Below are 8,137 nucleotides of genomic sequence, written 5' to 3'. Positions count from 1 at the left end.
GTCTGGAAAAGGTGGTGCCACAGGAGCCTGGCGTCTGGCCCCGAACTCGGCCGCAGGTCATATAAGCCTGTCGTCTCCGTGCCCAGATTCGTAATCACCCGCACCCCCAAAAAACAAAATATGAAGCGCTAAGCTCTCCCATTCATGTCCCAAACGTGGAAGGGTCGCGTACTTGTATGAGACGCGGTCTGAAAAGTGCGAGAGCCGGGGCGACGCTCGGGTTTCCAGGTGCACACTCGGAGAGAGAACCCGAGCCCTGAGCATCGGGCACAGGGGCCAGGGAAGAAGCCCCCTTTCTTCGGGTGAGGACGGCAGAAAAAAGCTGCCTTCTCCTGCGCAGCTTGTCTGGGAGCGTTGCTTGGCTTTGGAGACAAAGGCAGGCTCGCGAACACGGCTGGGTTCTCCTAGGGGTGGGGGTTAAGGGTCTTGGAGGAGCTCCCATAAAAATGGAACTCCCGCCGGGCGCGGTGGCTCAAGCCTGTAATCCCAGCACTTTGGGAGGCCGAGACGGGCGGATCACGAGGTCAGGAGATCGAGACCATCCTGGCTAACACGGTGAAACCCTGTCTCTACTAAAATACAAAAAATTAGCCGGGCGTGTTGGCGGGCGCCTGTAGTCCCAGCTACTCGGGAGGCTGAGGCAGGAGAATGGCGTGAACCCGGGAGGCAGAGCTTGCAGTGAGCTGAGATCAGGCCACTGCACTCCAGCCTGGGCGACAGAGCGAGACTCCGTCTCAAAAAAAGGAGCTACCAAAAAAAGGGACTCCCGGCCGGGCGCGATGGCTCACGCCTGTAATCGCAGCAATTGGGAAGGCTGAGGCGGGCAGATCGCCTGAGGTCAGGAGTTCGAGACCAGCCTGGCCAATATAGGGAAACCCCGTCTCTACTAAAAATGCAAAAATTAGGTAGCGGGCCCATGTAATCCCAGCCAGCTACTCGGGAGGCTGAGGCAGGAGAATCGCTTGAACCCTGGAGGCAGAGGTTGCTGTGAGCCGAGATCGTGCCGCTGCACTCCAGCCTAGGCCACAGAGCGAGATTTCGTCGCGGGGGGGGGGGGGGGGGGGGGAAAAGGAACTCTCCGCTTTACAGAATTGAACACACCGGGTACCCCTACAGCTGATTCCATCCCTTCAGTTACCAGTCGGAAGTGTTGATTTCAAAAAGCAACCTGTTTGCATGGATTTCTTAAAGGCCTCGGTGGAGTCTGATGTTTAATTCTTTTCCTTAAGATTCGCTGACACTCTATAGCCATCACACATATTTTACTGCCAGATTGATTGGTAAAATAAAGAAAATATGGAATGATGACAGTAAGCCAGGCAATAGGAGAGATTCCATTGTGTGTGATGTGGCTCTCAAAGGTAAATGCCATGACCTCGATTCCTCAGATTTACAGGCTGACAAAACTTTTTAAAATTGTATATTCAGAACTTAGGAGTGTGTGGAAGTGGACACCTGCTATATTGTGGTCGGAATATCACTGATGCCCTGTTTGACTATCACTTCGTAGTATCTATCAAAATTTAAAATATGCGTTTGTTCCCTTCTAGCTGGCAATTCCTTTCTAGAAATATATGCTACCGAAATACAAAGATGTGGAATAATAAACCCAAGGCTCTTTACCACAGCTTTGTTAGTACAAGGGGCAGGGGTGGGGGGAGCGGGGAGTGGAGAACAAACCTAAATGTGCAACTAAAGATTACAAAAATTTGATAAGTATCATGGCTCCTTCATGACTAAGGCTCCATAGATGCAAAACGAAAGTAATAAAATCCTGCGGCCAGGCACGATGGCTCACACCTATAATCCTAACACTTTGGGAGGCTGAGGAGGGTGGATCACGAGGTCAGGAGTTCGAGGCCAGCCTGTCCAACATGGCGAAACCCCATCTCTACTAATAAAATACAAAAATTAGTTGGGCATGGTGGCAGGCGCCTGTATTCCCAGCTACTCGTGAGGCTGAGGCAGGAGAATCACTTGAACCAGGGAGAAAGAGGTTGCAGTGAGCCGAGATCTCGCCATTGCACTCCAGCCTGGGCGACAGAGCAAGACTCCGTCTCAGAAAAATACATACATATATACACACTTACATACATACACACTTACATACATACATACAGGTACCTGCATGTGGAGGTACACGTAAAAGTTTGTGAATGTATGGCTGGCTGAGTGTGAAAAGATACTATCAAATGTTCATAATGTCATTCAGGGAAGGAGTGGGGGTGGTGATGAGATGTTTTAAGAGGGCCTCCTTAGGCTGGGCGTGGTGGCTGACGCCTGTAATTCCAGCATTTTGGGAGGTCAAGGCCGGTGGATTGCCTGAGGTTAGAAGTTTGAGACCAGCCTGGCCAATATGGCGAAACCTCGTCTCTACTAAAAATACAAAAAATTAGCTGGGCTTGGTGGTGCATGCTTATAATCCCAGCTTCTCAGGAGGCTGAGGCAGGAGAATTGCTTGAACCCGGGAGGCGGAGGTTGCAGTGAGCCGAGATTGAGCCACTTCACTCCAACCTGGGCGAGAGAGAGAGAGACTCCATTTAAAAAAAAAAAGAGGGCCTCCTTGGTTTTTAGTTTTACAGACTGCTGTATCAATTTAGTTCCTACAACAGGTGTTGTTACTTTAGTAGTATTTAGGAAAACCTGGAATTTCAGGTTGCTTAGATTTTCAAATCACTGACAAAATTATTCCTAAAGTAATCTATATATTTCCCCAAAAAGGTATCAATAAGATACTTCCTGAAATTAGACAAATAAGTTCTAAGATTCATAAGGGGAGATAATATTGAAAGAATAAGCAAGACAGTCATGGAAAAAGTAAGTTGGATATCTACCTGTGAGGCAGGAGAACAGGATCTGGAGGCGGTGACCTTCAGATCCACTGCTGCTGACTGGTTATCAGAGGCTACTACCTTTTCACCCCTACCTTTTTCTGTGTGGCAATTGCTCCATGGCAGTTGTAAGCCCTCCGTTTTCTGCCTGGCAGTTGAAATATGAAAATACCGGCCGGGTGCAGTGGCTCGCGCCTGTAATCCCAGCACTTTGGGAGACCAAGGCAGTGGGATCCCCTGAGGTCAGGAATTCGAGACCAGCCTGGCCGACGTGGTGAAACCCTGTTTCTACCAAAAGGAGAAAAATTAGCCAGGCGAGGTGGCGAGCACCTGCAATCCCAGCTACTCAGGAGACTGAGGCAGGAGAATGGCATTCACCCTGGAGGCAAAGCTTGCAGTTAGCCGAGATCGCGCCACTGCACTCCAGCCTGGGCAACAGTGCGAGACTGCGTCTCAAAAAAAAAAAATAAATAACAAAAATTAAAAAAAAAAAAAGAGCCAGGTGTGGTGGCACACGCCTGTGATCCCAGCTACTCAGGAGGCTGAGGCAGGAGAATTGCTTGAACCCAGGAGGTGGAGTCTGTGGTGAGCCGAAATCATGCCATTGCACTCCAGCCTAAGCAACAAGAGGGAAACTTCGTCTCAATAAATAAATAAATAAATAAATAAATAAATAAATAAATGAATAAATAAATAAATGTTTGCTTTCACTGCCTTGCTTTGTGTGCTTTGTCCAATTCTTCAGAATGCCAGAGAACATGGACAACTACCCTCAAGTGGTAACACCTGACTTTTTACACAAATTTAATATCAATTTAATCAAATATGGTATTTTTTAAACTAACCCATAATAGCAAAAGAAGAAAACCTGGAACGATTTTTTTTTTTTTTAAGATAGAGTCGTGCTGGCCGGGCGCGGTGGCTCAAGCCTGTAATCCCAGCACTTTGGGAGGCCGAGACGGGCGGATCACGAGGTCAGGAGTTCGAGACCATCCTGGCTAACACGGTGAAACCCCGTCTCTACTAAAAAATACAAAAAAGCTAGCCGGGCGAGGTGGCTGGCGCCTGTAGTCCCAGCTACTCGGGAGGCTGAGGCAGGAGAATGGCGTAAACCCGGGAGGCGGAGCTTGCAGTGAGCTGAGATCCGGCCACTGCACTCCAGCCGGAGGGACAGAGCGAGACTCCGTCTCAAAAAAAAAAAAAAAAAAAAAAAAAAAAGAGTCGTGCTCTGTCGCCCAGGCTGGAGTGCAGTGGCACGATTTCAGCTTATTGCAACCTCCACCTCCCAGGTTCAAGGAATTGTCCTGCCTCAGTCTCCCAAGGAGCTGGAACTCAGGCTCACGCCACCATGTCCAGATAATTTTTGTATTTTTTGGTAGAGATGGGGTTTTGCTATGTTGACCAGACTGGTCATGAACTCCTGACCTCAGGTGATCTGCCCACCTTGGCCTCCTAAAGTGCTGGGATTACAGATGTGAGCCACTGCACCTGGCCGAACAATGTATTGTATAATCTTGGAGTAAAGTAGGCCTTTTTAAACAAAATACAAAGCCTGAGAGGTAGAGAGTAAGTCTGATAAATGAAGCTAAACAATAATTTACATTTTTCAATTGTGCAAAAATTCCATAATTGTCAAAAATTTTGGAAATGTCAAAAATTCCATAATTGAGAGACAAAGAACAGAGAAAACTATTTGCAACACATAACATAGACTTAAAAAAATTTTTTTAGAGACAGTCTCACTCTGTCACCCAAGCTGGAGTACAGTGGCATGATAGACTCACTACAGCCTCAACCTTCTGGGCTCAAGCAATCCTCCTGCCTCAGCCTCCCTAGTAGCTGGTATTACAGGCATGTGCCATCATACCTGGCAAGTTTTTATTTTTTGTAGAGACGGGGTCTCACTGTGTTGCCCAGGATGGTCTCAAATTCCTGGCCTCAAGCAACCCTCCTGCCTCAGCCTCCCAAAATGCTAGGATTACAGGCATGAGCCAATGTGCCCGGCCATAACATAGATTTAAAAGGCTAGGTTCCTTAATATATAAAGAGTTCCTGTATCTCAGTAAGACTAACAACCAACTGTAAAAGTAAGTAAAGGATACAAATAGATAATTCATAGAACAGGACACAAAGATGGCTCACGCCTGCAATCCCAGCACTTTAGGAGGCTGAGGCTGGCGAATCATGAGGTCAGGAGTTTGAGACCAGCCTGACCCACATGTTGAAACCCCGTCTCGACTAAAAATAGAAAAATTAGCTGGGCATGGTGGCACACGCCTGTAATTCCAGCTGCTCAGGAGGCTGAGACAGGAGAATTGCTTGAAGCCGGGAGGCAGAGGTTGCAGTGAACTGAGATCGCGCTGCTACACTCCAGCCTAGGTGACCAGAGTACAGGGTGAGTCACTGTATGGAATCTGACTCACCTTTTCAGGTCTTTGTTAGTGTTATTCTGAAACACCAGCAGATGGAGATATTACCCCAGGAAAGGAAAGGAGGACTTTGCTTTTCTCCCTCTCCTTTCCCCCTCTGGAAAATCATTTTCCTTCTCTGAAAAATGATACTAAAAGAAAACTCCAGGTGTCTCTGAATTATTTCCAAACTAAATTTCAAAAAAAAATTATGTGTTAAATTCTTCCTGTGATTATCCACGATTTGAATATAAAAGAGGCCACTTGGCCAGGCGCAGTGGCTCACGCCTGTAATCCCAGCACTTTGGGAGGCTTAGGCGGGTGGATCACTTGAGGTCAGGAGTTCGAGACCAGCCTGGCCAAAATGGTAAAACCCTGTCTCTACCAAAACTATAAAAATTAACCAGGCGTGGTGGTGGGTGCCTGTAATCCCGGCTACTCAGGAGGCTGAGGCAGGAGAATTGCTTGAATCTGGGAGGCGGAGGTTGCAGTGAGCCCAGATCACGCCACTGCACTCCATCCTGGGCGCCAAGAATGAGACCCTATCTCAAAAAATAATAATAATAATAAATAAATAAATAAAATAAAAAAATAAAAGAGGCCACTATAGGTTTTTGCATTTTGGTTAATGCCTAAGAAGGGCTCCCTCCATCCTGCCCCATCCCAGTTATACAGGCACATATGTATATGTACATGGTGTGATAGGTGTGTCTTTTGAATAACTGTTAAATAATTAAACAACACAGGGGTATAGTATGATCCCCTTCCCAGCTACCCGACCATCAACACTTTGCTTCCATGGATAGAATCTCTGTCATTTGGAATTCTAGCCTGTGGTAATTCTAGGAGTTTTTGCTTCACTGGGTGTATTGTACTCTTCAGCTTTTCTCCTCGCTACAAAACAGTCAATCCAGGGGACTTTCACAGAATTTATCGGACTGGCAAAGATGTGCCTTAAAAAGAAATCAGTCTGGTACAACAGTGCTTCCTAAACTTCAAGTGCGCGTGAATCACCTGTGGATCCTCATTCAGAAGATTTGGTAGGGTTGGAGATCCTACATTTCTAACAAGTTCCCAGGTGATGTCAAGGCTGCTGTTTCCATGGACCACACGTTGAGTAACAAGGCCATACAATGTGTTCCTATATCATGAGGGACCAAGATACTTCTCTTAAGAACTATACTTGGCTCATCATAGCCACTGTTATCTTGGTCACCTTTAACTTTGATTTAACTGTTCACATTTTAATTCAACCAAAAAACATTTATAGAGTCTGTTATGTGTAAACCCTATGCTAGTCGATTTCAACCAACATTACCAAACATGTTTGAGTTCCAGTCCCTGTGCTAGGCTTCCAAGATCAGTGATAATTCAGGCCCATTCTTTGCCGTGTCATTCATTAATTCATTCCATATTTATTGAGGGTCTACTATGTTCAGGAGTTGGAGATAAAGCAGTGATCAAAACAAACATAAATTTGTTTATTAACCCCCAAAGTGTTTATTGTTAACCCCAAATAAGTTTAGTGAGAAAATGATCAATGGGGGAGGCAATCACACAATTAAGCTCTTCATCCTTCTTTCTTCTTCCTTCTTCTTCCCTTTTCCTTCCCTGAACAATTCAATCCAAAATCATGAGGTGGGGCAAGGTAGCCTTCCAAGGTAGCCTTCCAAGGGAGGAAGGGCTATGAGAGCTAAATGCAACACATGATTCTTGCCAGGACATTTTTGCTATAAAAACATGATTGGGCCAGCTGCAATGGCTCACACCTGTAATCCCAGAACTTTGGGAGGCCAAGGTGGGAGGATCACTTGAGCCCAGGAGTCTGAGACCAGCCCTGGCAACATAGTGAGACCTAGTCTCTACAAAAAAATTTTTTAAATTAAGAAAAAAAAAAAAGCTAGGTGTGGTGGCATACACCTGTATTCTCAGCTACTCGGGAGGTTGTGGTGAGAGGATCACTTGAGCCTGGAAGGTCAAGGCTGCCGTGAGCCCTGGTTGCAACACTGCACTCCAGCCTGGGTGACAGACTGAGACCCTATCTCAAAAAACAAACAAACAACAAACGTTGGGACAATGGGTAAATTTAAATGGGATGTGAGGATTACATGGTAGTAATGTACCAGTGTTAATTTCCCGATTCTTTTCTGTTTAATTTTTTTTTTTTTTTTTTTTTTTGTCGCCCAGGCTACAGTGCAGTGGCACCATCACAGCTCACTGCAGCCTCTGCCTCCTAGGCTCAAGCAATCCTCCCACCTCAGCCTTCTGAGTAGCTGGGACGACAGGTGTGTGCCACCACACGTGACTAATGATTCTAATGATTATTTTTTTGTAGAGACAGGGTCTTGTTATGTTGCCCAGCCTGGTCTCAAATTCCTAGAATCAAGGGATAGAACTGCCTCTGCCTCTGCGCCTGGCAATTTGCTGATGGCTGTGTTGTTATTTAGGGAATGTCCTTGTCTGTAGGAAATACTAGTCTTCAGGGGTGAAAGGGTATCAGGTGGACAGCTTACTCTAAATGGTTCAGGGCAAAAAAAGTTCTTGCAGTGTTTCTTTAAGTTTGAGACTGGGTAATTAGAAAAGAGTGACAAGTGCTCAGGCAAAGGGGTTGCAGGCTTTAGGATTATTCCTAGGATTCTGGGTGTTGGAGGCGGGTGTGAGGGTATGTGGAAGGAAAAGAGTCTTGAAAGAAGGTGATTTGGAAGACAGAGGGGAGTCAACCTGAGTTCTTGCCCTTCAATAGTACGCATCTTTGGGCAAAGGGAGCCTCGGCCAGGGTCCATGCTTAAAGGTCCTGCTTTTGCCTTTTTTCTGCTCTGAAAACTCCCCGTGCAGAAGGGTTGAATCCGCAGTGAAAAAGGGACATGTCCATCAGCTCGGACTCCTCCTTCTATTTCA

Source organism: Piliocolobus tephrosceles, chromosome 14, assembly GCF_002776525.5.
Source record: "Piliocolobus tephrosceles isolate RC106 chromosome 14, ASM277652v3, whole genome shotgun sequence".
Classification (NCBI taxonomy): Eukaryota; Metazoa; Chordata; class Mammalia; order Primates; family Cercopithecidae; genus Piliocolobus; species Piliocolobus tephrosceles.
The sequence above is the reverse complement of the archived record's forward strand: the minus strand, read 5'-3'. Positions refer to the sequence as shown.